The 20191-nt window shown below is 49.7% G+C and overlaps 1 pseudogene; it reads right to left on the reverse strand.

Moving 5' to 3' along the window:
* Positions 1 to 560: 560 nt before the first annotated feature.
* LOC101548523 (coiled-coil domain-containing protein 122-like) overlaps positions 561 to 20191 on the reverse strand; it is a 74223-nt pseudogene continuing 54592 nt past the window's right edge.

The raw sequence follows: 20191 nt of genomic DNA on the forward strand, positions 1-20191 counted from the left end.
ATAGGGTCCCCTGAGCACTGCCAGGAGTAGTTCCTGAGTGCAGATCCAGGAGTAACCCCTGTGCATAGCCAGGTGTGATCCAAAAAGCAAAAATAAAAAGTCAATATTTATGAACTACTGTGTGGAATGTGATAAAGGGCAAGTTATAATAAAAATCACGAAATAGGGGGCCAGAGAGATAGGACAGCATGTAGGGCACTTGCCTTGCACACGGCCAACCTGGGTTTAACCGTGGGCATCCCATATGGCCCCTGAGCATCGCCAGAGGGGGCCCTGAGTGTAGAGCCAGGAGTAGCTGCTGAGCACTGTGGGTATGCCCCCAAGCACCCCCCTCAAGTCACAAAATAGGCACAAGTTTAATGTCGTAATTTAAGTCATAGTCAATTCAAGTGTTTTTTACATAATTGTTTGCTAATTATGAGAAGGAAGACAACATATTTGTGAAAAGGGCAGCAGCGAGTCCAGTGTGTATCATTCATTCAGAGGGTTTCTCTGGAGTCCAGCACTGTTCTCGTCTAAGTGTCCCTGCTGCCTGTCTTTTGCTACCAAGGGTAAGGCTGCTAAGGCTGTTGACTGTTCCAGAGTCCCTGTCTCCTGTTGGACTGAAGCTTGTTTACCTGGCAACGTGAACGCTTAAGTATTGCACTGTATCTCTTAGGTTATATCTCTATTTCTTTCCTTAATTTTTAGTGTGTCTGTTTTTCTTCTTCAGGAAAACAGGATTTTTCAACGATAGATTCTTTGATAGCTGTGATTTTATCCTTTATCTTTGTAATGTCTTCCCGTTCTTGCTTCACGCACTTTCCCTCTGGATTTTGGAGATCTTGCTTGAGTTCCTCCTTCATTATCTTTTGATTTTTGACACGATCTTGTTTTTCGCGGAGTTCGATCATGAATGGCCATTTGCTTTCTACTTACCTGAAATTCTCTTTATGTAGTTTTATCTTTGTATAATACTCATTATGTTTTGCCATGTGTTCCTCAAAAATCTTCTTGGGCTGCTTCTATGTCAAAGTTAGGTCTTCCATTTTCTGTGTGTGAGGCTTTGGGTTGAGTTCCCAAGTTTTCACAGTGAAGTTGGTATCTTCTATGGCAGAGTCTTGCTGATGAATTTTATGTTCTGTTTCTTGAATTTCTGCTGAGACAGAAGCTATTTGTTTTTCAAGCTCATGAAATTTATTCTCGATTCAGGGAGCTTCGAGCCCACCCGGAGTGGGTGGGAGTGGCTCATTTGGTGCCGGGCGCAGGTACACAATATACAAGTGGTGAATTTCGCATCTCTTGGGTTTGGCTATGTGAGCTAGGAAAATACCTCTGTTCTTGGATTTTTTAAGTGGAATTTAGTTTTGTTGCTGGCTTTTCCTAAGACTTACGTGACCATTATTTTTCCTATTTGATTTTGCTGCAGAGAAATAAGCCCACATGTGTTCTAAGAAGAAACTTCCTTTCTCACAAGACACTTTGCTTCCACCACGAGTTGGAACAACCGATACCCTTCTGAAAACTCTCCGAGGATCTATTCTGCACAGAAGCAGACTTTTTATTGGGTCTAAGGAAATTATTTGTCTTGAGAATTGACAAGAGCAGCAGACCTGTGAGCCGAGGCGTGCTGTCTGGTCGGTAATGTTTTGGTTGGTTTTCAGGGACAGGAACTGGGTGACCTGGCCTCGGTGTGTGATGGCCAGACCGCTGCTCTCAAGCTGGGGCTTAGTGTGGAACCTGCCTCCTTGGGGGAAAGTGACAGAGGGTGGAAGCTCAGAGCTGGTCCTGAGGGTTTCTCAGGCAGATTCTGGGTGTTCCTTCTAGTTGTGTTTCCCATAAAGGGTTTGAATCGCTGTGACCTACATGGGGCTGGGCACAGAGATCCTGATTTTACACATCGGATGAGTCGCCTTTGGCCAGCCGGGAGGAATGACTCTTGTGAGGGTGCAAGATTGTCCCCTCTCTTTTCCAGAAGGATCCATTTAGCTTGGTGCTAGGGCAGAATCCACTTCCAGAGGAGGTTTTCCTTTGGGGAGCGGGTAGCTTTCATCAGGCTCTATAGTCTGTGTCTCATGCAAGAGCTGGAATCTTCCAGACAAATATTAATGCTTATTTTCCAATGGTCAGAAGCTCTTCTTTTCTAGAATGTTTTTTAATTCCTAGGAATTTCTTATTGACTCACAGAATGCTTGAGTTTAATGAAACCTTCAGTAGTATTTGACTTAATTCTTCCTACTACAGGTGAACTAATTAAAGTCTGAAGTAATAAAGTAATAAAGGGGAGAGAGAATAATCATCTGTTGTAAACACTTAAAATTTCCTAAGCAGGTTTTCACTGAGAATTATTTTAATGATAAGATGAATTAGCAATACACGCTTGAAGACATCATTTGCAATTTAAGTACGATTAGAAGGCAATTACGAGTCAGACTTTGTCTCTGGGCTTTTTGACCCAGGAGATCACTGGAACCTTCCCTCTGTTCTCAGAGCAAAGTGGTCTCTCAGTGTCGGACGCAGCATACCACGCCGAGTCAAGCCGGCGAGGAGGAAAAGGGAAGCCGTCCCGGTTTTAGTATAAGGACGGGGTAGAGCAGGAGGGTCTCTTGTGTGTGGAGCTTAAGGACACACAGTGAGAGCAACCCAGGGCCAAGGCAGCATAACGGAGCACTCAGCTCCACAACTGAGCTGAGGGTGGGCTGGGAGGGTCGGGGGAGGCAGGCGGGCACACGGGGATGGGTGTGGTGTGGGAATATGTGCAAGAGACTCCCAACACAGCTTTTTCTTTCAAAGAATTTTAAACTAGTATGGAGAGGGGCATTGCCTGGCATCGTCCATTCTTCCTTTAATAATAACAGAGCCCTTCTTTAATTCCAGGAAAAGCACTTCAGGGTGAAGATTCTATTTCTCCGCCCGCCTGTAGGAGTGATATTGAGATGCTGAGAGGTGCGGAGGCTTCCTGGGAGCCCTCCCAGCCCGCACTGCGCTTCCCTATTCAGGCTCCGTCAGACGTCACAGCTGGGGCACCCTGCAGTTTCCTGGAGGCACCGGGGAAAGGGGAAAGTGCCCTCAGCTCTGAGCTCCCCCTGAGCTGGGGGAGGGCGACCCTGTGTTTCAGCCACCGCTGTCAGAATCACCCCACCAGACACATTCCTCAGCTGATGTATAGCTTTCGTTGATTTAGAAGAGCTCGTTTTTAATTTCAGGACTGTTTTACAGCGTATTGTGGTTTCTTGATGTTTGGGGGTCACGGGAAGAATTGGGAAGTACAGGCATAATTCTTGATTCTGCCATACCTATCCCAAGAAAACATCTGTAATTACATGTTTCATTCTTTATATGTTCATGTGGCATTTCATCTGGGCCAAGATCTCATAATTTGAGTGATTTGAAAAGCTTTGAGCTCCACAGAAGTTTTCATGCCATCCCCCAAACTGTTGCTAACGTTTTGGACATTCACTTACTGCTAAATAACATAGAACACGCCATTTGACTCTCAACAGCCGCGTGGAGCAAGTGCTTTAAATATTCCTCTCCAGGATACAGAAAGACTCGCTTGCCGAACGCCACAAATCCTGTCTGTCCCTTAGCTGAGACCTGAACGGGAAGCCTGTCCCAAATGTGGGCTCTGGGTCCCACGACATCCCCCCTGTAAGAGACCACTGAGCTCCAGAGACGCACACAGAGGGACGCTCTCACTGACGCCTGACCCAGGACTCGGGTCACTTAATCTCCGCACGCGCAGTGCCTTCCTCCTAGCCCTGGGACGTTTTCCTACACAGTGCAACGGAGGGCTAAGTCACTTTCCTAGCTGCTGCCATTGCAAGAGTTGTTTTGTTTTGTCCTTGTTGCTTGTTTTGTTTGGGGCCATGCCTGGTGGCGCGGTGAGATCAGAGACCACTCCCGGGTCACGGGCTGCAGGGGATCGAGCCCGGAGAGCCTCTCGCGTGCCAGGCAGGTGCTCCGTGCCCCAGCCACCTCGGGCCCGGCAGTCACAGTGAACGCCATCCACGTCACAAGCAAATCCGCCTCCCCCTGACCTGACTTTGGCCTGAGTTCCCTGCTGCTCCCAGGGCTGACTCCTGGCTCTGCACTTAGAGACGGAGTCCTGGTGGCCTCAGGGGGCCCTGCGAGGTGCCGAGGGTCGAACCCGGTCAGCCGCGAGGAAGGCCAGCACCTCACCTGCTGCTTTGCTGCTCCCGCCCACGTTCCTGACTTTGGGAAGAGGAGCATAGCTCCCGTGGGGCTGGAGAGTCCAGCAGGCTTGGGGCTGGCCTGGCAGCTCGCCGTGAAGTCCAACCCGGCTAGGCCCCAGTACCAAGCACGGTCCCCGCCCGGCCCAGGTGAGCCCGAGCACTGAGCAGGAGCATCGCCAGGTGTGGCCCCCACACTGCCAGGGCTGGAGTCCCCTCTGCCAGGGCCACAGTGCACATTCTCTCAGGGAGTTTCCTGCCCGCACCTTCCTCTCAGTGATCCTACGTCTTCCCAACACATTCAACTGTCACTGTCATCGTCACCCTGTTGCTCATTGATTTGCTCGAGCGGGCACCAGTAACGTCTCCATTGTGAGACTTGTTGTTACTGTTTTGGGCACATCGGATACATCACGGGGAGCTTGCCAGGCTCTGCTGTGCAGGAGAGATACTCTCGGTAGCTTGCCAGGCTCTCTGAGAGGGGCGGAGGAATCGAACCCGGGTCGGCCGTGTGCAAGGCAAACGCCCTACCCGTTTTACTATCGCTCCAGCCCAGCACATTCAAATCTTACATTAGTCCCAGACTTTGGGAAAGTTTTAAGAATTTAGAACAAAAGTCACAGAGGCCTAAGGCAGCTGTCAAGCCTGAACCAGATCCTCCGGCACCCGTTCACCTTAGTCAGGTAAATACCTACCAAATGATTGGCTCCCTGCGTATCATTTCTTCCGAGAATACATAAAAATATCTAATTGACCATAAAATAGTCTCACTGGTTCACAATATTGCACAGCACATTTCTATTTAGAAATACCATTCTATTAGCTCTGATAACTGTGTGAGGTGAAATTTAGTTTTCTGGGGGCATTTCTGCTTGCAAACATTTCTTCTTGATGCATGATCAGAGTCCTTTGATTTATGAGCCACGGAATTTTGTAAACTTAAAATTCTCTCCACATTTTCACTTGCACCACATGTTGTTTATCATTTTTTTTTACAACATAAAATATTCCAAAACAAGGGAAGGAACCCACTTTTAGACATGTGTAGACGCCAGCGCTCGGCTGTTTTCCCCACTCACGGTCAGAGACAGACTCAGCCCTGCTGCGGCCTGTTCCAGGATGACGAGAGAAGCCTCTTCAGGTAGGGCGGCATTATCCCACTGAGTGGCCTCTTTGGGGAATGATTGCGAGTTGCAGAGAAATAGAGAGACATCAGGCTTTGTAAATTTCCTTTAGGCCTCTTTCCGAAGTTGGGAATTTGTTTCATAAACCTCAGTAATGTAGAAATTGGTGACATATTACAGCTATACACGCTGTAATATACACACAAAAATAATGCGTGCTCTCCTTTCCCCCGAGCCCCTCGTTTCGGGCATCCACGTGGGCCAGGCGTGCCTGGGGACGCAGAGCGGGAGGGCGGGAGAGTAGGGGGCTCCCACGCACCCCTGGGGGCCACTTCCTGCTGATGCCGGAACTTTGGAGAGAGTCTAGCCCTTCCTGCTGTCATCAGGGGTCAGGCTGGGCAGCTGGGGATGGTACCACTACAGAGAGAGACACACATCCTGTACCTCCACACCTCCACAGGAATACACACACACACACACAGACACACACACACACACACAACACATATATATAGCAGTTGCAGAATGCATGACATATCTTACCATATGAACCATTCAGTTTTATTTTTGTTTTGGACCAACCGGTGGTGCTTGGGATTCACGCTGGCAGTGCCTGGGTCAGCCTGGTCAGCCCCTCCGAGGCAGGCACCCTTACCTCTGTAATGGCTGTCCAGTCGCTTAACCACTTTTGATTTTTATTCAGTTCGGGGGCACACCTGGCTGTGCTCAGGGCTCACTCCTGGAGGCTCTGGGCACCCTATGGGGTGCCGGGGGTTGAACCCAGGCGAGCTGTGTGCCAGGCAAGCGCCCTCCCTGCTGCTGCACTGTCACTCCGTCCCAGACCCTTGGAGTCTCCAGCGCACACCGGGGGTGGCTGTGCAACGTTCATTCCTTACCAGCCGGCTGTTTGCTCTCACTGGGCCCCGGTCATTGATGCTCATCTTCCCCACCGCGTGGTCGGAGCTGCTGTGATGGCTTCACCCAGGCCAGCCGGGGACTCGTGTCTGGTGCTCACACTCGTGTGCCGAAGGCTGTGCTTCCTGGTGCTGGTACCTATGGTGTTTCAGTTGTAGTGCTTGCTGGGCTCACACTTATAACACACATGCACACGCACGCACACACATGCACACACCTACATATACACACATGTACACACGGGCACATATACACACACGCATGTACACACTCATGTGCTGTGCATGTACATGTACATGTACACATACATGTTTGCACGCACACACATGCACACACGCGCACTCGCCCTCTGGCTGCAGTGTGCACGGGAACAGCTTGTGTGCCAGGGTCGGAGGAGAGCAGAGCGCGGGGCCCCGAGAGTCTCTGCTGTCACGCCAGCTCCTGTGGGCCCGGGTTTGACTGCGTGCCTGTGTGTCCTGTGCTTTGGGGGTGCTGAGCCCCTGCACTTCCTCTTCCCCCCGTGCTCAGTCTATCTCGGGGGTCGGGGCCCCTCCGACAGCTCCTGGCCAGCGGCTGGCAGCTCGGGGCGGGGCCCGGGGGCACTGGTGCCCGGTGCCTGAGCTCGCCCGGCTGTCGGGGCGGGAAGCGGACGCGGTGAGCCGTGCACAGGCGTGTGTTGTGCGTCATTTTAGAGTTGAAACTGGGTGGTTCATAATATATAAACGATGGTTTCTCCTGCACATACTCCAGCACACATCTGTGCCCCTCGCACCACATCCCGCCCCCAGGGACTCCGGCCAGTCCTGCTCTCGCCCCACTCCCCTTGGCCACAGCTCAGTCCCTGTGTTGTGTTGCCTTGGGCCTTTGCTACTGTGTGTCCTCACATGCCAGATGTGAGAGAAATCGTCGTGTCCATCCCTGTCCTTCGAGTGGCTTCACTCACACTGTATCCTCCAGTTCCACCCAAGCTGCGGCAAACTGCACCATCTTGTTCTTTCTCAGGGCTGCGTAGTGTTCCGTTGTGTGCCTAGACCACAGCTTGATCATTGGCTGTAGTTGGGCACTGGGGCTGTTTCCATGCCTCAGCGACTGTGCTGGGTGCTGTGATGGACATAGGTTAATGGTTCTGTGTTTGGGGTCGATGCCGAGAAGTGGTGTCCCTAGACCACGTGGAGTCTAGTCCTGTTTCTTCGGCATCTCCGTACTGTTTTCCGTAGCGGCTGAAGCACTCGACGTTCCCCGTAATGGTGGACAAGGCCCCTCTCTCTACAGTGCCACCCGCCCCGGCTGCTGCCAGCCTTCCCAGTGTGTGCCGCGCTCACGGGCATGAGCTGGCGTCTCGGTGGCGTTTCCATTCACTTTCCCTAACGGAGAGCGTGGGCACGTTTGCCCGTAGCTGCTGGGCGAGGCTGGCTCTGACCCCGGTGCTCTCTACCCACTTATTCACTTTCCTTCCAATCAATCTTTTAGATGTTGGGGGTTTGTGTTTTCTTTTTTTGTCTTTCAAAACTGAAACTGCACACTTACAAAAACTGTCCCTATCACCTTTCCCTCCATCTTCACTGGGGTGACATCTGAAAGGAGTTAAACGGTAAGACCCGCTTCTACACCACACCTGTGGGGAAGGGTGTTTCCATGCCTCAGAGGCTGAGGCCTGGAGACACCCTGTTGCCGGTGAGTACCAGGGAACTGTCTCTCCCAGGGCCGCCAGGGAGGGCACTGAGCTGGTGCCTCTCGGGGGATTCCGTGAACCCATCACAGGTAGAAAGCGTTTCTGTTTGTGAATAAAGCATTGCAGGAAAACGACCAAATATTAATTGAAAAAGACACGTAAGGCGCTGTCCGAGGGCAGCGGAGAGAATAATGCCGACTGATGCCACGTCCCAGGGAGGGGAGGGGGCGGCTCAGGGAAGATGGGAGGTGCAGGACCAGCGTCCTGGGAGGGAGACCAGAGCGCAGGTGCCAGGGGCGCCTCGCAGAGCCGAGGATGACTCAGAGGCAGGAAACGGGGCTGTCTCCGAAGATCAGCGAGACATTTCGTTCTCGGGGGGCAGGGAGCCAAGATTTGATGTATACATATTTGAAACTCCTGAACGTTGGTCGCAGCAGTGCCTGGGTTTTGATTTGGGACGTCTTGAATTAGTGGCCTGTGCTTGACGCAGTGAAGCTTTCCAAGACGCACCGCGGAGTGGGCTGTTCGGGTGACAGACTGTCCCTCGCGCTGGTCCCGCGGCTCTCCTCTGAGGAGCCCTCTCTCCAGGGCGGCTGGTACCCGACGTGCGTGGCGTTCCCGGGCGGCCCCTCCCTTCTCTCCGGGAGCCTGAGGGCTGTGCTCACCCCCGAGCCCTCCCAGCCGGCTCTGCTTCGAGCCACTCATGATGCTCCCACAGGCGGGTCCTGCCACAGGAAACAGCCACGGAGAAGGCTCACTCTCACAGGGCACGGGTTCCAGCCACAGCAGAAGGGGACTGAGCGAGTCAGTGGGCACCGGGTGCTGTCCCAGGCTCTGGGAACGGGCAGGGCAGAGATGGGCTGGAGGTGCCGGCTTCGGCTGGTCCCGGGCGAGCGGGGCGAGCCTCCCCTGTCTGCACCTGGCCGCACCTGAGGAGGGGCTCCTGCTCTGTAGGCATTCTTTTTTTTTTTTTTTTAGAATTTACTGAAAAATATTTTTTATTATTTTACTTTAAAAAGTGTTATTAGATAAAGCATCATAATCAAAGCATGTTTTACAGTACTTCCAATTTATCAGAAGGGTTCTTTTTATGTTATTGGTTTTGTTTTGTTTACCTAATAAACATGTCTTCAGTAATGTAATAGATTTCACAAATCTGTAGGCATTCTTTAGAGTACTTCAGACGGAAGGAATTCCTGGTTGAATTTATTTATTCTGGGGCTGGAGCAGTAGCACAGCGGGTAGGGCGTTTGCCTTGCATGCGGCCGACCCGGGTTCGACTCCCAGTATCCCATATGGTCCCCTGAGCGCCGCCAGGGGTAATTCCTGACTGCAGAGCCAGGAGTAAACCCCTGTGCATCACCAGGTGTGACCCAAAAAGCCAAAAAAAAAAAAAAAAAGAATTTATTTATTCTTATTTTGGTGAGAAATGAATTTTACTCTTCAATATTTTAACTTTTTGTGTGATTCTTTCTTTATTAGAAATGTGTCAAGATTCCTCCCAAATAAACCAAAATGGAGTTTCTCAAATACCCCAAATCATGACCCTCCTTAAGCAAATCAGATCAACCAAGTGCTACTTTTGCACATTTTTTTTTTTTAACCAGGTAAAGCATTTTCCAAAATTGTCTCTAAAAGTGTCCCAGGAGGTCGCCGGCAGGTTGTCGTTGGAGACCCACTACCTGACTAGGAATCAGTTCCCACGTTCAAGCCCTCGTGCCTCTTTCTGGCGGGTGAGGGAACTTCTTGCCCCAAGCGGAGACAGTGAATGTCCCCCGCCTCTGTTGGGAGAGAGTTCTCTGAAGCCTTGCTGAGCGTGCGGCGTCAGAGGTGGCTCACTTCTACAAATTCAGTTTAAGGCACTTTTGAAATCTTGCACTGTAAAAACGATTTCATTTTTCCTCCTCATAAACATGTCACAGGAAGCTAAGGGTTTCTGACAAGAGAACCTCCAGGCTCCAAGTTTTTATTTTAATCCTGTCAAACTTTATGCCAAGTGTTTTAAAGAGATAGTCAGTCATTCTCCAAAGCTTCTTCTCTGGGCCGGGCAGGGGTGTTGCTCCCCAGAGGGCTCGGGGGCCGGGCAAGGCTCACTGTGGTGTCAGTGGGAGTGGGAGAGGCTGGGGGCCTTGTGGTGGCCCACAGTGCTGCTCTCAGCCGGGGACAGGCTGCCCTGCACCCCAGCCCTGCCCCGGAGTCCTAAGGACACTGAGTGTCTGCTCCTCTGGGATCTGGTCGTCTACTGCAGTCTACCCATTCTCAGCACTCCAGCCTTTTTCTCTACATTTCAAAGTAGCATGCTCATATTTTAATTTTATTATTATTATTATTATTTTGGGGTCACACCCAGCGATGCTCAGAGGTTCCTCCTGACTCTGCACTCAGGAATTACCCCTGGCAGTGCTTGGGGGACCAAAAGGGATGCCGGGGATTGAACCCGGGTTGGCCACATGCAAGGTAAACGCCCTACCCGCTATATACTATAGCTCTGGCCTCATATTTTTGTTTTTGACCTATAAAATTTAGATATAGTAACATAAGGTTTCTGTTGTAAGCATGAGCATTATTTTGTATATGCCACCAACACCAAAGATTTAAAATTAATATTAAGTGCTGATATTCTTATGATATCTGCCAGTATTTGCATGATTGATAAATCTATTGACTACTGCTCTTCTTCGTTATTTTTTTATTTTGTCTTGTTTTCTTCTTAAAGTTAAACAATTAAAAATTTAGAAAATATTTAATTTCATCAACTGTAGTATGTAGATTTTGTTAAGTGTTTTGCAGGACATTGGAATGGGAAAGTAAAGAATTATTCTCTCCTTATGAGGAACCCATACCGCAACAGATAAGCATTTAGTTACACAACTGCTATTAAGACACTGGAATATCTTCTTGTGTGTACTGTGGATAATGTTAGAAGCCAAAACTCCTGAAAGAAGAAAGAAACACCTGGTTTGTGGTTAAAGGGAAGTCTTCACATACATGATGCTAATAAACTAGTCACTTTGGAATTTTGGAAAATATATATGGTTTTACACAAAGAGAAAAAGGAAGTTATACTGTGGGGCCTCATGGGCTTCTTTCCTCATTAAATCAGTATATTGGCTATCGTCTTCTCTCTACAGATAACATGGTTTGCAGAAATATGGAAGTTAATAAAGACAGATTACCCTCTACTTGACTCATTCTGTAATACCTTCATAAACTGCGGAATCATTAGCAGTTATCATCTTTATATTAAAAGACAGTGAAAAATGCTAATTATGGCTTTTTCTACAAGAAGAAGTAAGAAATGTAGTGATTTTTCTTCAGGCCAGTGATTCGTTATGTTTATCTGTGTTTCTCCTATGTTCTACATGCTAGCTGTGCAAGCAATATTTTGCAATTGTGAGGAAGCTCGTCCTTCACAGAAAAAAGAAGTGTTATATATCGTCACATCAGTGGAAAAGGTATAGGTTTTTCTCTTATATGACATAGTTATTTGAGTTTAGACAAGTAACTTTACCATTTTTGGATCTAAATTTTCTCGTAAGTGGGAGCAAGAAATGTAAAGTGGAGCAAAGAAAGCCTCTTCAACAAATGGTGCTGGCATAACTGGACAGCCACTTGTTAAAAAAAGGGTTTAGATCCCGACCTATCACCATGCACAAAATTCAGATCAAAATGGATTAAAGACCTCAACATCAGACCAGAATCCATAAGGTACATTGAAAGCAAGGTTGGCAAAACTCTCCACGAGGTTGAAGCTATTGGTATCTTCAAAGATGACATGCCACTGACCAATCAAGTGGAAACAGAGATAAATAAATGGGACTATATTAAACTAAGAAGCTTCTGCACTGCAAAAGATACAGTGACCAAAGTACAAAGACAATCTACAGGATGGGAAAGAATATTCACCCAATACCCATCCGATAAGGGGCTGATATCAAGGATATACAAGGCACTGGTTGGAATCTACAAGAAGAAAACTCCCAACCCCATCAAAAAATGGGGGATGGAAATGAACAGAAACTTTCTCAAGGAAGAAATATGAATGGCAAAAAGGCACTTGGAAAAGTGCTCTTCATCACTAATCATCAGAGAGATGCAGATCAAAGCAACCATGAGATACCACCTCACACCACAGAGACTGGCACACATCCAAAAGAACAAAAGCAACCACTGTTGGCGTGGATGTGGGGATAAAGGGACCCTTCTACACTGCTGGTGGGAATGCTGACTGGCTCAGCCCCTTTGGAAAACAATACGGACGCTTCTCAAAAAATTAGAAATTGAGCTCCCATTTGACCCAGCAATACCACTTCTGGGAATATATCCCGGAAAGGCAAAAAAGTACAGTGGAAATGATATCTGCACTTATATGTTCATTGTGGCACTGTTTACAATAGCTAGAATCTGGAAAAAACTCGAGTACCCGAGAACGGATGACTGGTTAAAGAAACCTTGGTACATCTACACAATGGAATACTATGCAGCTGTTAGGAAAGATGAAGTCATGAAGTTTGCATATAAGTGGATCAGCATGGAAAGTATCATGCTAAGTGAAATGAGTCAGAAAGAGAGAGACAGACATAGAAAGATTGCACTCATCTGTGGAATATAGAATAAAATAACAGAATAGGAGACTAACACCAGAGAATAGTAGAGATAAGTACCAGGAGCTTGGCTCCAAGGCTTGGAAGCTGGCCCCACATGCTGGAGGAAGGGGCAGCTCGAATAGAGAAGGGAAACCAGGTAAAGTGTGGTTTGAGGACCCACACGGGATGGGAGATTCACTCTGAAAATAGAATATAGACCAAACGCGATGCCACTCAGTGACTCTACTGCAAACCACAACACCCAAAAGGAGAGAGAGAGAGAAAAAAAAGGGAATGCCCTGCTACAGAGGTGGGGGTGGGGTGGGAGGGTGGGAGGGATACTGGGAACATTGGTGGAGGGGACTGGGCACTGGTGGAGGGATATAAACAAATGCAAACATGAAAGTTCATAAGTTTGTAACTGTAACTCATGGAGATTCACTAATAAAAAAAATTTTTTTAAATTTTCTCATAAAATGTATCTCCTGTTAACCCAGTACTATTTGAAGAATGAAAAAGGCATGTACTAGAAAATTATAACTACAATAATGGAAACAATTATTACTAGTTACTAAACACTATATATCTACTAATTTTTTATATGTACTTATTGTACATGGAAAGAGTTTCAGAACTGAGTCTCAGCTTCCTTGGAATCACATACCCATCTCAGTAGCAAAGGGACTAGGGCCATAAGAAGTCCTAGAACTGTTGTTTTATGTCCATCATCAAATAGAAAAACTCTTATTTCTTAACACATTACCATCGTATAGCACATTGTTGACAGAAAACTATTGATTGCTGAGAAATGTGTGTAAGGAATCTGGAGTTTTTCATGGAGTTGATGACTATGGCCGTTACGCTCTCAAAGTCCTTGGTAAGGAATCAAGATCAAACTGGCAATCTGTGGAAAATGGATATAATTTTCTCAAATTAACTTTAACAGGAAGAAGACATTTATTTTGTCTTTGTACTGTGGTTTACAAAACTGTTAATGGTAGGGTATCGTGCATAGAGCATCCCAGCACCTTAGTTAGATGGACACACTTGCTTTTGAGTCAGCACCAGCAGCAGGGGAGGGGTGAGGGGTGGGGGTAGGAGGGAGCAGAGAGGGGGAAGCTGAGCTTGTCTTATGCGAATCTTCGTCCCCAGGAGCCTTCTAACCTGTAGGGATTTCAGCCTGTTCAGAGTTGAAGAGCAGAGGGAAGGCTTTTGCTTCCGTATTGTCTGGACTGGCTTCCCTTTGACGACGGAAGGGAATGGAAACTCTGTCTTAGGAAACAAGCCTTTCTTTCTGATCAACTGGAATTCCGAATTCAGGAAGTGAAGGACCTTTATTTTTTTTTTTGAACAGGCAAATGGGAGAACTCACTCTGTTTTAGGTTTTAAATATTTCCACAGAATTTGATGTTTTATGCATATAACAATTGATTTAAAAGTATTTTTCAGGGGCTGAGTGATAGCACAGCGGGGAGGGTGTTTGCCTTGCATGCGGCCGACCCAGGTTCGATTTCAAGCATCCCATATGGTCCCCTGAGCACCGCCAGGAGTAATTCCTGAGTGCAGAGCCAGGAGTAACCCCTGTGCATCGCCGGGTGTGACCCAAAAAGGGAAAAAAAAAAAGGTATTTTTCGTAATTCACCTTGATTCCCTTGGGAGAAAGGTATATAGAAGGCATTTTCTAAAAATATAAGAAGTTTGAGCAGTTCTTTCATTAATTTCATTTTGACATACTATGTGATATTTCTCTTCGAAAAATTGGCGCTGGGAACATAATGTAATACTTAATGCTCTTACCCTGCATCCCTCTGACCAGAGTTCGATTCCTGCCACTCGTAGGTTCCTCGAGCCTGCCAGGACTGATCACTGAACCCAGACCAGGAGTAAGACCTGAGTACCACCAGTTACTGTCCCCAAAACAAAAACAACGACAAAATAATCTACATTTTTTCTTCACCGTGAGTTGTGTTGTTTATAAATGGATGGTTTTAATGTACTTTTTTAAAATTCTGTATATAATTAACATTCAAAGTAAAATTGTGAAATTAGTAATATAAAGTTTAATTCCATTGTGGTAGAAGATTGAATCTTTGTCTACACAATGTTATGAATGTCACACAGTAAGTTACATAGTGCCGACCTCGATCCTGGCAATCAGATACAGTGCTGACCTTAGAATTATTTAATGTTTCAGGAACTCAGAGTGGAGCAATAGCACAGCAGGTAGGGTGTTTGCCTTGTATGCAGCCAACCTGGGTTTGATTCCTCCACCCCTCTCGGAGAGCCCAGCAAGCTACCGAGAGTATCCCGCCCGCACGGGAGAGCCCGGCAAACTACCCGTGGCATATTCGAGATGCCATAAACAGTAACAACAAGTCTCACCATGGAGACATTACTGGTGCCCACTCGAGCAAACAGATGAGCAACGGGATGAGTGACAGTGTTTTCTTCTACACATCTATTATTAACTTACCCCCAGATTCCTATCAGAGAAAGGAAGCTCTTCTGACAATGGGCCAGGTAATGGATTCATTTTGTTTGTTTTCAGAACCTTCTTGGAACCTTCTTTTGTCCTTCTTGGAAACTTCCCCTACCCCAAGTCCTTCTTGCCTTTGGCCTGTGCAACTCTGTGCAAGACCCTCGTCACGGCGAGGGTCTCAGACTCTCTGGGAAACTCTTAGACTTCGTGTCTCATGCAGGTTGACCCCTTGGCAGGGAATACGTCTTGGTAACGTAAGAAATTGGTCGTTGCTGCCAAATTGCTTGAGTCTTTGCACATCTGCAAATGTCTTTATTCTTCCACCGGGTGGCTGGGTGTAAATGTTTAGGTTGGAAATCCTTCCCCGCCAGGTCTGTGAAGTCTAGATTAGTAAAGTGTCCTTTAACTTTCGATGCCGTTGTTGAGGAGTTTATGCTGTTGTTTTTAAAAAATCATTTTGAAATAATTATAGACTTTGAGGAGGCTGCACCAATGCGGCACCCCTGCGTCTTTCCCTTGCTGTTTCCTGACAGGAGTCGGTCCCTGCCACTGGACCTTGGGAGGGGGCTGGCTTGGTGCCCCCTCTGCAGATGGCAAGCTGCTCTGTCCTAAAAGTTTCGTATACATATAATTCTCACCCTTCATATGTTCTAAAATTTTTATTATTATATACTTTTTTCACATTATGATATGAATTTTCTGTCATCACCATTCAGTGTCTGATATTTAGTGGGTCTTTTCTACCTGGAAATTTTTATATAGCTTCTTGTAGTTTTATTTTTCTCCACTTCTATCTTCTCTTTATTACTTTCATTCCATTCTATGCATTAATAAGTTTCCGTATAAAATCTACTTAAATTTTTTTCTCCCTACCTTCCATCATGTTGATTTTATGGTAGCTTTCCTAAATTTTCTGTCCTTCCCATAATCTACGTAATCTTTAATTTTTCTCACGATACTTGAAATTTCTATGAATCTCTTAGAATAATAGCACCTCTTCTTTTTATTAAAATTACAGGATTTTTTTTTAAAAAAAATCTGAATTTACTACGTATATTTCCTTTGAAAATACTCTCGTTGCCCTGCTTTATTTTCTTTGGGTTTTGTCTTCCCTTGAGAGGAGGCTGGGATGGGGCAGGGGACTCTAGCTCTGTACCGCAGAGGTTTCGTGAGACCCGTTTGCCTCCCCTGCTGTCCATCCCCCTTCCTGGCCTCTGGCTCAGGAGCACCGCCTGGCAGCCCGCCCGCGTGGGACGCTGCAGTGGGCTGGAGCCCCGGCACGGGTGGGGCCTCTTGTCCCCCATGTGTAGTCACGGCAGCTCTGAGGGTGCCGTGGCCTTGGCAATTCGTTAAAATAACGTGCGGGGCTCCGGGTGGAAGAGGCACGTGGCCACGTGGCCTTCTCTGCCTTTCCACGGGGAAGGCCGCCGTGCATGAGCCCCAGCTGCGGGAGAGCTGCGGCCTTTCTCCCCAGAGGCCCGCGGGAGGGGAGTGACGAGCACCCACGGGTGATACTCCGCAGTTGCAGCAGGATGGTTGATGACGCGCCTGCGAGGCCAGTGGGCTCGGAAACCACAGAGGAAAGCCGTCCTCCTCCCCTGCTCGCCGCTGTCCAGCACAGAGGGTCCTGCCTCTGCTGGGCGTCCCCGCGGCCCTCCCCACTCCTGACGCTGACCCCGCGGCCCAGAGCTGCAGACGTTCGGGAAACAGCCCGGCCGTCCTGGTGGCAGGCTGTGCTCTCCCCCGGATCAATGGAAATAAATCTGGACTTACAGCCACCCTGGGAAGCATTCAGACAACAAAGACAAAGAAAAATACCATAAAACATTAAGTAAAGAGCCGCACCGCCCGCTACCTGCAGGGCAGCCCAGCGGCGCCCGGCTCCTTCAGAACCAAAGGCAGCAGGCAGTTCTCACGGAGAGTTTGCTCCCCGCCCGGGCCTGACCGGGTGCTGGGCGTGCTGGGCAGTTCTCACGGAGAGTTTGCTCCCCGCCCGGGCCTGACCGGGTGCTGGGCGTGCTGGAAGGCGGAGGCTCGTCTTCCTCAGCCAGCCCACAGGCCCAGCCTGGGGAGAGCAGGGCCGGAGTAGATATTCCCAGTCACTGAAAAGCCTCCCTGCGGCCTCCTCTGAGGGGGGAGGAGCCCAGAGAGGCACTCAGCACTGCCCATGACTCACGGCCGTCACTTCCCGTGGGGGACGCATCCTGACGGCCTCTTTGCATGCCGGGCTCTGGTGGGCAGAAGTTTCAGACTTGATCTTAGAGTGAGAAGTCCTGTCAGTGAGGAGCTGTGACCAGCCTACCCAGGGCCTGGGGGAACATGTCCACTGGAGGGGCCATCACAGTGCAGGAGCCTCCCGGGAGAGAACGGTCACTGCACGTGTCCTGTGAGTCTGCGCTGCCTTCGTGCCTTAGCCACAGGGTGCTGGACACAGTCCATCTCAGCTGACCATGGGTGTGGGACACAGTCCATCTCAGCTGACCATGGGTGCTGGGGCACAGTCCATCTCAGCTCACCATGGGTGTGGGACACAGTCCATCTCAGCTGACCATGGGTGTGGGACACAGTCCATCTCAGCTGACCATGGGTGCTGGGACATAGTCCATCTCAGCTGACCAGCGGTGCTGGGACACAGTCCCTCTCAGCTGACCGTGGGTATGGGACACAGTCCATCTCAGCTGACCAGCGGTGCTGGGACATAGTCCATCTCAGCTGACCATGGGTGTGGGACACAGTCCATCTCAGCTGACCATGGGTGTGGGACACAGTCCATCTCAGCTGACCGTGGGTGTAGGACACAGTCCATCTCAGCTGACCATGAGTGTAAGACACAGTCCATCTCAGCTGACCATGGGTGTGGGACACAGTCCATCTCAGCTGACCATGGGTGTGGGACACAGTCCATCTCAGCTGACCATGGGTGTGGGACACAGTCCATCTCAGCTGACCATGGGTGTGGGACACAGTCCATCTCAGCTGACCGTGGGTGTGGGACACAGTCCATCTCAGCTGACCATGGGTGTGGGACACAGTCCATCTCAGCTGACCATGGGTGTGGGACACAGTCCATCTCAGCTGACCGTGGGTGTGGGACACAGTCCATCTCAGCTGACCATGGGTGCTGGGACATAGTCCATCTCAGCTGACCACGGGTGCTGGGACACAGTCCATCTCAGCTGACCATGGGTGTGGGACACAGTCCATCTCAGCTGACCGTGGGTGTGGGACACAGTCCATCTCAGCTGACCATGGGTGCTGGGACACAGTCCATCTCAGCTGACCGTGGGTGCTGGGACACAGTCCATCTCAGCTGACCAGCGGTGCTGGGACACAGTCCCTCTCAGCTGACCGTGGGTGCTGGGACACAGTCCATCTTAGCTGACCAGCGGTGCTGGGACACAGTCCACTCAGCTGACCGTGGGTGCTGGGACACAGTCCATCTCCCCTGGCCTAACAGGCTCCTCTTCAGTGTTTGACCTCCATGTTTGATCTTTTCGAATGACTTCACCTGTGTGGCCACGTGGGTTGTGCGTCCTTGGGAGCGAGGCTTCTCGGGGGCAGCCTTTCGGTCCCCCCCAGCTCGCCGGGAGGGGCCTAGGTCTGGGACCCCTCCTCCCCGCAGGCCGGTGCACCCCCGTGCTCTGCTCGCTCCTCTGCGGGCACAGCTCTCTCAGTCTCGGGCTCCAGGCCTGAACCGTGCCTGTCGGGGTCACTGTCCGGCCCAGGTTCTCGGGGGGCGGGAGGGGGGTCCCTGCGGGGGCTCGGGCGTGTTGTGATAGTACAGTGGGGAGGGAGTTTCAGTCCCCAGCACCCCATGTGGTTCCCAAGCACACTCAGTAGTGATTCCTGAGTGCAGAGCCAGGAATAACGCCTGATGAGAGAGGGGGAGACAGAGACAGAGATAGAGAGAGTCAGAGAGATGGAGGGAGGGATGGAGGGAGGGAGAGGGAGAGAGAGGGAGAGAGGGAGAGAGGAAGAGAGGGAGAGAGGGGAGAGGGAGGGGGAAGGAGGAAGGGAGGGAGGGAGGGAGGGAGGGAGGGAGGGAGGGAGGGAGGGAGGGAGGGAGGGAGAACAAACTGAGATCTAGCAGTTTAAAGTTCCGGGTCCCCTCGGATAATGGCAGTGGCCTGCTTGGAAGGCACCGGAAATTTCCTGTTGGAACCACGGACAGTGAAAGGAAAGTGAGTTAAATAGCCCAGAAGTTTCTCCTGTGTCGTGGACGTGAAGGAGGCTCAGGCTGCAGTTACACGCTGTCGGGGAGAACCCACCGGACACAGGCAGTTGTTTCCTGAGCCGAGTCTCGCACCTCGGGGGAAACAAGGCCGGAAGCGTGTGGCTGAGCCGTGCTGGCGGGGAGCGCAGGGGTCTCCCTAGGGCCGCCCAGTCTGCCGCCTCCCTTGCCCGACAGCTGGGCCCCGAGAGCCCAGGGGCAGAGCGACTGCCAGGGAACGGCAGGCTGGGCCCCCGATGCCGATGGCCTGAGAGAGCCGGGCCTGGGTGCAGAGGGACTGACCCTCGCTCTGGGCACCAGCTGGGCAGTGTCACCTCAGGCCGGCCCAGCGACACCCGGCCGCCTCGCTGTCTCCCCCTGCCCCCACTCTGCAACCCCCGGCGGGAGTGCTCGGGATGTACCTTTGAAAGTGGTAGCAGCCCCTCCCCTGAGCCCAAAACAGCCAACCACAACCAGCCAACAGGCGAGACGCCCGCGTGTGTCCCAGAGATACCGTGAAGAAGCAGGTATGCAAGCGGTCATGAGATCCAGCATTGTTCCGAGACTCAGAGTATGCGAGAGAAATGCCACAAAGCACACAATCGGAAATAGGGAAATACATCACTCGAAAATGCAGACAAAAAAAAATCCCACCATAAAGCAGGAGTACGAAACATGGAGAAGATTTTGAACCAAACAGATATAATAGGATGCATGGGACAAATCGAAACTCCTTAAATAGGAAACAATTAACATCAGAAATGCTGATTAAAAAATTGCTAGCGGGGAATGAGCAGATGTGACCACACAACAAAGAGATGTAAATAACAAAGATGAAGAAAGCCAGGAAAATGCCTGGTACAGGGACGAGACCTAAAAATGTAAGAGAAATTGCTGGGCATAGGTGTGGAAGAAATATATAAATTAAGACTCGAAAGAAGAGACTAACTCAATGGTGCAGAACCAATATTTCAAAATACAATTCAAGAAGACGGCCTGTCCGAGGCAAGCGGGCCTCTGTGGGCGTGGGCAG

This window comes from Sorex araneus, chromosome 6 (assembly GCF_027595985.1).
Source record: "Sorex araneus isolate mSorAra2 chromosome 6, mSorAra2.pri, whole genome shotgun sequence".
NCBI classification, from domain to species: domain Eukaryota; kingdom Metazoa; phylum Chordata; class Mammalia; order Eulipotyphla; family Soricidae; genus Sorex; species Sorex araneus.